We start from the raw sequence: 8205 nt of genomic DNA, 5'->3' as shown, positions 1-8205 counted from the left end.
GAACGGTCCCTGTCGGGGTCAAACACAAAGTTGAAGTCTCCCCCCCATAACATTTTAGTGTGTATGTGTGACCTACAGGTAGCTGACAGTGCTGTATAAAACTCCGGGCTATCATGGTTAGGGCCATAAACATTTACAAGGAGCAGGTCCAACCCCCTCCCCGTGCACTTAGCCACTACGTATCTGCCCTCAGTGTCCACAGTTAGTGGGGTAAGTTTCAGTCTCGAGGCAGGGTTAACCCAGGTGATTACACCGCGGGCGTGTGAGGTGAAACCCGCTACTGCTATATTTCCTGCCAACCCTCTGACCTGTAAAATCTTACTGTGTACAGGCAGGTGTGTCTCTTGCAGCAGGGCTACATCCACTTGGTGCCTATTTAGGAAGCTCATCACCTTCCTTAGCTTCCGGTGGTCATTCAGCCCTCTCACGTTCCAGGTTAGCAGGGACAGCGCGCGCATCGGCTGCGGGTGCCCAGACACTACAGCAGCAGACATCTTAAATCATAGCACATCATATTGACTCCACCGGGAGATATCGGACTACCAAGCAGTACATCATCACACAAGTCAGGCAGACAGTCACCCCGCTCACTCTCACACATCATTCGCCAGTTATCCATAGCAAACCACAGGCCCTTCACCTCCCGAACAACAAACTCCTCAACTTTCGACCATCCACCCTCCCCCCTGACCCCGCCCCACCCACAGCTGACCACCCCCAACCCGGCCAGACAGCACCCCCCACATTTCCCCATCAACACAACTGCCCCAAAGTAGCGGGCGATACTAGACCCAACTCCCTGGGGAGTTCCTCAGCCAAAAGCACAGGGGCAAAGCGTGCCGAAACTGCGTAGTAACCACCAGTGGTGCAAAAGTTCACTTATCTCCAGTTCCGTCCCCCCGCTCAGCCCCCCCGTGTTGTAATACCTCAAACTGGATTCACCTGGTTCCCCCCCCCCGCCCCCCCCACCCGTTTCCAATCATAACATAATGATCACCTCACCAGTATACGTGAATGGGACCATGAACAACAAAGCGGCATGAGTCATTGCGACGCGTCTCCATCCGTCTCTCGGCCATTGTCTCTAGTGGAGTCCAGGCCACAGCTCATAACAGGGAGACTCCGAGTGCATCCACAGTATCTCACTCAGCAAATACACTATTACAGGGAATAAAGCAGGCGTGGTGCCTCAGTCTTGTTCCTCCATCGTTGACGCCTCCTCCAAGTCCCCTCCGCGTCGCTGTCGGTGTTCCTTGCGTTCTTTGGCCCAAGTTTTCAGTGATTTCTGCAGTTCCTTCGGGTCCGTAAAGAAGTACGATTTCCCGCCGGTGTTAATCCTCAATTTGGCCGGGTACAGCATCGCATAGTCTAGGCCCAGCTCGCGCAGCTGCTTCTTGTGCGGTATGAACTGGCGGCGTTCCTCCTGTACCTTGGCCGTGAAGTCGGGGTACAATGATATCTTCATACCTTCCACCTGTAGTTGTCCTTTCTCCCGAGCCAGTCGCAGGGCCGTGTCTCTGTCCCTGTAGTTTAGGAGCTTGGCAATTATGGGTCGGGGTGGCAGACCAGGTTGGGGTTGAGGGCCCAAAGTACGATGCGCTCTCTCCACTATGAACATTGGGGAGAAGGCCTCCTCCCCAAGCAGCGTTTTCAGCAGGCGTTCCACGTAGAGCTCCATCTTGCCTGTCTGCGTTGATTCCGCCACACCCGTTATGCGAATGTTCGATCTGCGGGAGCGCGCTTCCAAGTCCTCTGCCTTATCACGGATCACTTGGAGCAACCTGCCGAATTGACGACGGTCTTTGTCCCACTCGGTCTGTGCCTCCTCCGCTTCCGTGAGGCGCCGTTCTGCCATGTCGAGGCGCTCGGCATGTTTGTCCACACGTTCCGCCATGCGGTCCATGCGGTACGATAAATCGTCGATCTTGGAGCCCACCGCTTCTATGCTGTTCTGGATGCCTTTCTCCATCGCCGCTAGCAGCTCTCTAAGGTCCGCAGGGGTCGAGGACGCTGCGGCACCTTTCGGGGAGGCCTCTGCCGCCTGTGACTCCGGCCCCCTCGTTTTCCGGCGGTCAAACGAGAGTTTCGCTTGCGTTGCATCGTTTTTCCCCATGGTGGGGGCCCAGCACCAGAGCGGATCTCACCCTGGAAATGTCCAGCAAAAGTCGCAAGCGTAGAGTACCGCACACTCCACAGTCCCCGCTACGGCGGCACCGGCGAGCCTAAAATGGCGGCTGCGTCGCAGGAGTAACCTCCGGAGTGCTCCTCGTGTCGGGGTGCGCCAACCACCCAGTACAATGTCTGGCCTCGACTGGCGTACTAATGTTAGAGTCCCTGCAGACGTATCTTCCCTGCGCCTGTTCTTCCAAATGAGCCTTGGCGGGCATGCGAATCGTGCTCCGCCCCAGTAGCTGCGGGTTGCACTCTCCGGCTCCTCCGGGTGTCAGGGCCGCACGTCAGGTGACGTCGTGCGGCCAGCGCCACAGGGCAGGCCGCGGCTTCAGGCCTGGTCCGCGCCTCTCTCCGTCGCCAATCTTGTGCGGGTCGTTACCCACAGCCACCGGCACTCCGGGCCACCCAACCGGGTCAGGGGGCCACCGGTGGTCACCAGGCACCGGACCCAGTCAATTCGGCATTTAGCAGGATAGTTTTGCAGGATTTTTAAGGGGCTTAAGCGAGGAGCCGAAAGCTCACACGTCCGCCATCGACGCCGGCTAGCTCCGCCCTCCAACCTTTAGTATTTCTTCCATGTCAGTTTTATAAATAGGTGGCTTATTTTGGTGTCACTATTGCCATATCACATATTTATTATCGCTCCCCCTTTCATATCTTTGCTATAACTCTCGTCCTTCATTAGCGCTGGTGCAAACGCTTCAAAATATTATACTCTGGCTCTCTCGGTCATACCTGTGCATGCACTTGAAACTTACTTTACCAATAAAAGAAGCAAATAGAGAAATAAAATAAAAGTGCTAGCTGGATTAGGCAAACACACTTCATAAAACTGCATTTTCTTTTCTATTCTCCCCCGTGTTACAAGCTTAACTGCTCCCTGTGTAATTTCTCTTAACCTGCTGTTCCTGGAAGAGAATTTCATCTACAAGCTCTTTCTGTGTTTTTTCCTAGTCTTTTCTTTCCCTTTTCTTAGATTTGTAACTGTTCCTTTACGTGCTCTATTTAGGCGCCATTAATCTCATTTGAGCTCCTTGTACCTGCTGCTGTGTTCTCCACACCTCATACTGTCTTTTCCCTCTTTCTCTCTTTCTCTGCGGTTGGTGGCTACTTTCCAAAGCGTCTGATGCCCCAAAGTTCCTTCGTCTTGTTGTCAGACGTGAATTTGAAAAGCAACAAAATTAACAAGCCTTTACCACTCACACATGGCAGAAGTTTATACTTTAATTCAATGAGCTAAGAAAAGTGTGTTGTGGGGCCCCTACGAGCCATGGTGCTTGCTTCATCATAATTAGGCATGCAGTCATTAGCCACAGCTCTGATTATGGGTCACTGAGGTCAGTTTCAATAATTCCTCAAAAACCTAACCATGCAGTCCCCCCTAACTGTGTAGTTATCTTGCTTTACTGCTGTTTGTGTGATTAGCTGGGAGGAGCTCACGGCAGCATCCTCCCAAAAAAAGTGTAGATGGACCGTTCCTTAACTCTTTCTTGCTTCACATACAGATGGCTTGAGGAGGTACAGGGGAGATGCAGGTCTAATAAACAGAATAGAATATCTGCGCCAGGTGTGTTTCTCTGCATTGGTGTCCCATCACAGGCCCACCAGTGTATGTGTGATCTTTGACTCCTGCCAGTTCACAAGCAGGCGGCCAGGAAACGGTTTCAGCCTATCAACCACTGAGGAGATAAAGCCTTTGTATAAGGAATGAGGAAGCAATGAACACATTCAGCCTATCACAGGAGTACCCCTGAGTGTTCCGAATTATAATTTCTTCATGTCACTGTACGTTATTGAGCCCAAGTAGCTCGCCGTGATCGTATAGTGCTTAGTACTCTGCGTTGTGGCCGCAGCAACCTCGGTTCGAATCCGAGTCACGGCATTGTGGTTGGCAATGTCACAGCAGTTGGGTTTTTCCTTTACAGAATTCCCAAATGTACCAGTTGTTTTTGTAAAATGTCTATTAAAAACAGATCCTTTTCAATATTTAAACGATCTAACAACAAATTATTTAAACACACATGATTATAAGATGTAGGTATACTGTACTTACTGACATAAATTATCGTTCTTGAACATATTTGCGGTAAGGGGAGCGGACCTCTCCCCCAGGCCAATCAGAATGCAGATGAATGCAGTTGCAGTTGAGTGACCTGTCTTGTGGTTGTCTACAGGGAATGCACATATGTAGCTGTCTCGCAGCCCAATCCAGACGTCAATTGAAGACAGGTTTTCATGCAAATAGAGCAGTAAGTGCAGAGAAATGCTCACTCTCTAAAAATGGCATTTATACAATAGTAAGATTAAATCCAACCTCACCAGTAGATAGGATTTATCAATAAATAAATAAAGCTTCTCATCTCTGATATGGAATTACCCCCCAAAAAGTATAAGGGAATACCCAATGCTAACCTATGAGAGGGGCAGACCTCACTGTAGTGAAAAATGTAACAGACTGTTTGATACTACTAGGACATACAAACTACCACAGTACATGTCTTACCTTTTACTTACATAGCATGATGCCCCTAGGACTACCTAGGGCCTACCTTAGGGGTTACTGATATGTAATAAAATTGAAGTTTAAGGCTTGGCAAGTAGTTTTAAATGCCAAGTCGAAGTGGCAGTACACTGCATCACAGGCACTGCAGTAGCAGGCTTGAGACAGGGTTGAAATGCTATTTCTTTGGGCGGCACAATCAGTCCCTGGGTATATGGTATACCACTTTACAAGGGGCTTTCAAGTAAATTAAATCTGTCAGTCAGGTATACTCCAATTATACACATGATTAGGGAAGAAGCACGTGCACTTCAGCACTGATTAGTAGCGACAAAGTGATCAGAGTCCTAAGGCCAACAAAAAGATACAGCAAAATGCGGAGGTGAAAAGCAATAAGGTGGGGTTGGGACCACCTTAAGAATGCAAGGTCTGGGGAGGAGCCTAGCCTAAATCCAAGATGGCCGCCTGATCCCTCCGCTCCGCCGATCCCTCCGCTTTTCTCCCGGCCCGTGATTTCTCCTGCTGTCCATCCTGTCTTCAAACTGCATTCTCGGGACCGGGAGACGATTTGGCATCCAGCGGTGTGCTTCCCTGCTCGTTCCGTGAAGCAGAAGTACCGGGACGCCCTTGTCTCCCCCTCGGCGCTGGCGGCAGAGGGAAGTTTCCTTTGTTCTCGACATGGCCGGCCATGTTTGCACTTTTTACGGATCTTGCCACGGAGACGATCTGACCGGCGGGGAAAAGTAGCGGCGCTGTGTTTACCGCTGCGGGTCTCAGCTTAGCCTCGATTGATCTTGCGCCTTGATACTGTTGGGGTCGGCAGTGCAACAGTGTATCTGCGCCTTGGTTCATGCTTGGCGCTGCTGGCTCGCTACTCTCCGACGGCGAAGGGGTGGAAGCCATACTGCTGACTGTGCCCCTTGCTCCTGTGATTCCTCCGGGCTGCTGCCGGAGAGATGCCCTGCTGTTCCTGCTGTATTGGCGCCGTGCGTGGCACCGGAGTGGCGTGTGCTGCTTCTGTGCTCCCTGAAAACACACATCCTGTACCCGGACTGGACGTCTACCTAGATGGGAGAGACGGTGGTGACCGGCCTCGAGAGCTGCGACCCTGTTACGAGCCCTGTGTGCAGAGCCCTGCTGCCCGGTACACCTCTGCGTTACCATTTAGTGTAGGAGACATCATGCGGGCATTGAGCTCTTTCCGATCTGAAATGCTGGACAATGCCCGGGACTTAATTGATCGCCTTGATGTTAATGCTTCCTATGCTACTCCGGTGGTCTTTGATGGCGCCCGTCTGCAGGACACTTCTCCACATCCTGACCCCGATCACAGTGGGGAGCCTACCCAGTTGTGTCCAGATAACCTGGGAGTGAGTGAGACTGGTGATGTTCCGGCGCGGATTGACATGAAGGAGCGGCTACCTGTGGACGAGGGTCCTGAGGTGTGGCTGGTGAGCCGTGCTCGGACGCCATGTTTGGTTCTTCCTTTGTGTTCGGCTGGTGTCGATTGCAAATTTCTCCTGAGGCGGATGACTTTGTTTTGGCAGACTGATTTGAGTGCTCTGAACCAACGTGGGGTCCCCCTTCCTATCATCGTTGCTCGCAGGACTTTGGTGTGGACATGCTCTGATGGGCGGCGTTATACCCTGCCGGGATCGCTCCGTCTATCTCTCCAGTTTAATATGGCCACTGTACAACCGGACCACGTCGGTGCCCCAGATCGCAGGGGCCAGGGCTGAAGATGCTCTTACTATCCTGATTTGCGGCAGAGTGTACTGTCGGGGTTGCAGGACATAAACTGTGGAGTTGGTTACTTGTGTTTCTCTATGGTTCGGGGTTCCGGGAATGGGTGGCCGAGGGTTCACAAGCTGGTTGTTTCTTTGATTGATCCTAGCTGTTGGGGTGGAGGTTCGGTGCGGGTTGGGGGGTCAGAGATTAAGTGGTATTGGCCCTCCTCCGGTCTTAGATGTTCTATGGGAGGTTTGGATTAGGATACTCTTTTCTTCCTCCCTTTATTTCAGGTATTACTGTATTTCTTTTTCTTTCTCTTCTCTCTTTTCTTGTCCTATATTTCGGGTTTATTGGGCGACAGACACACTGCTGGGGGGGGGGGGGTAGGCCGTAGCCTCTGCATGCGTGTAGGGTGGGGGGTTGGGGGATGGGTTTTTAGTTTGTTTCAGTTTCTATGGTGCCTTGTTTCTCTTCGTTTCTTTTCGTCTTCTTTATTCTATCTTGGGTCCGTGTTTGGGAATGCTAGTGGGCGGGTGGCGGTGGACATTGTCTACTATGTTGGATCTGATACCCTGTTGCAAATACTTTGAGCCGCCATTCCGCCTGGGGGGACTTGACTTTTAGTTTGTTGCCTAGGTGGTGAATTTGTCGCTACTGTCACGCTGTACCTGCACGGACTCCGCCTTTTTAGTTTATAGTTTATGTTTTAAAATGCAAATTGGGAATGTCGAACTTAATAGTTGCAACAAAAACATTGAAAATTAACCTTCATTGCTCCTGGGACATGGTATCACGATGGTCTACAGTGTAACCTTTAAATGCCTGCCTATGTATAATGTGATACTGTGTCGCCGTATTGCGCGCTCTGGTGCTTCAACAGTATTCGTGGCCGGCCTGATGGTTGTAGGCCCGTACTTGTTCTGTTCTTAATGCACAATAAAGGTTTTCAAAAATTAAAAAAAAAAAAAAAAGAATGCAAGGTCTAACAAAAACGAACTAAGGATAACATGAGTAAAACATCAGGTTTCTCTACAGCATTTGGTGAGACAAGTGGGCCTTCTTTTATCTTCCATAAATGCAATCCTTCCCGGACCCCTTTATTATATAGCTCTTCAAGGAAAAAATATAAAGCACTTACAAAGGAGCCTCAAATACTCAAAGATGGTAGACTTCTGTAATATGGGCCATATACTAAAAGCAGCACGAAAACAGAGTGCAATAGGGTCCAAAAAACTTGAGTGACCCATGAGAGTATGCATGCAAGCCTATGGTATTCCAAACTAGAGATATACGCATGCAATTTTTGTTTTTAGGAGAGAATGTGCCTGCTGAAAAAAACATTATTTTTAAAAAGTGCATTGCAGAATATCAGGAATTTGCTGTGGGACACCTTGAAAACTTGCATACAGATTATGTGCACACACCTTACAGTCAGTTGTTGTGGCCGAGTGGTTAAGGCGATGGACTAGAAATCCATTGGGGTCTCCCCGCGCAGGTTCGAATCCTGCCGACAATGCGAATCTTTTTAACATCAGCTACAATTTCAGTTAAAGTTAACCTTTAGTATTTCTTCCATGTCAGTTTTATAAATAGGTGGCTTATTTTGGTGTCACTATTGCCATATCACATATTTATTATCGCTCCCCCTTTCATATCTTTGCTATAACTCTTGTGCTTCATTAGCGCTGGTGCAAACGCTTCAAATTATTATACCCTGGCTCTCTCGGTCATACCTGTGCATGCACTTGAAACTTACTTTACCAATAAAAGAAGCAAATAGAGAAATAAAATAAAAGTGCTAG

General features: G+C 49.8%; 1 non-coding gene across 1 annotated transcript; it reads left to right on the top strand.

Moving 5' to 3' along the window:
* The first annotated feature begins 7837 nt into the window (after nt 1-7837).
* TRNAS-AGA (transfer RNA serine (anticodon AGA)) lies at nt 7838-7919 on the top strand. The gene has a single exon. It is a non-coding gene; the product is annotated as a tRNA-Ser (tRNA).
* The last annotated feature ends 286 nt before the right edge of the window (nt 7920-8205 follow it).

This window comes from Lissotriton vulgaris, chromosome 1_1, assembly GCF_964263255.1.
Source record: "Lissotriton vulgaris chromosome 1_1, aLisVul1.2, whole genome shotgun sequence".
Classification (NCBI taxonomy): Eukaryota; Metazoa; Chordata; class Amphibia; order Caudata; family Salamandridae; genus Lissotriton; species Lissotriton vulgaris.
This window is presented reverse-complemented; position numbering and strand designations above follow the sequence as displayed.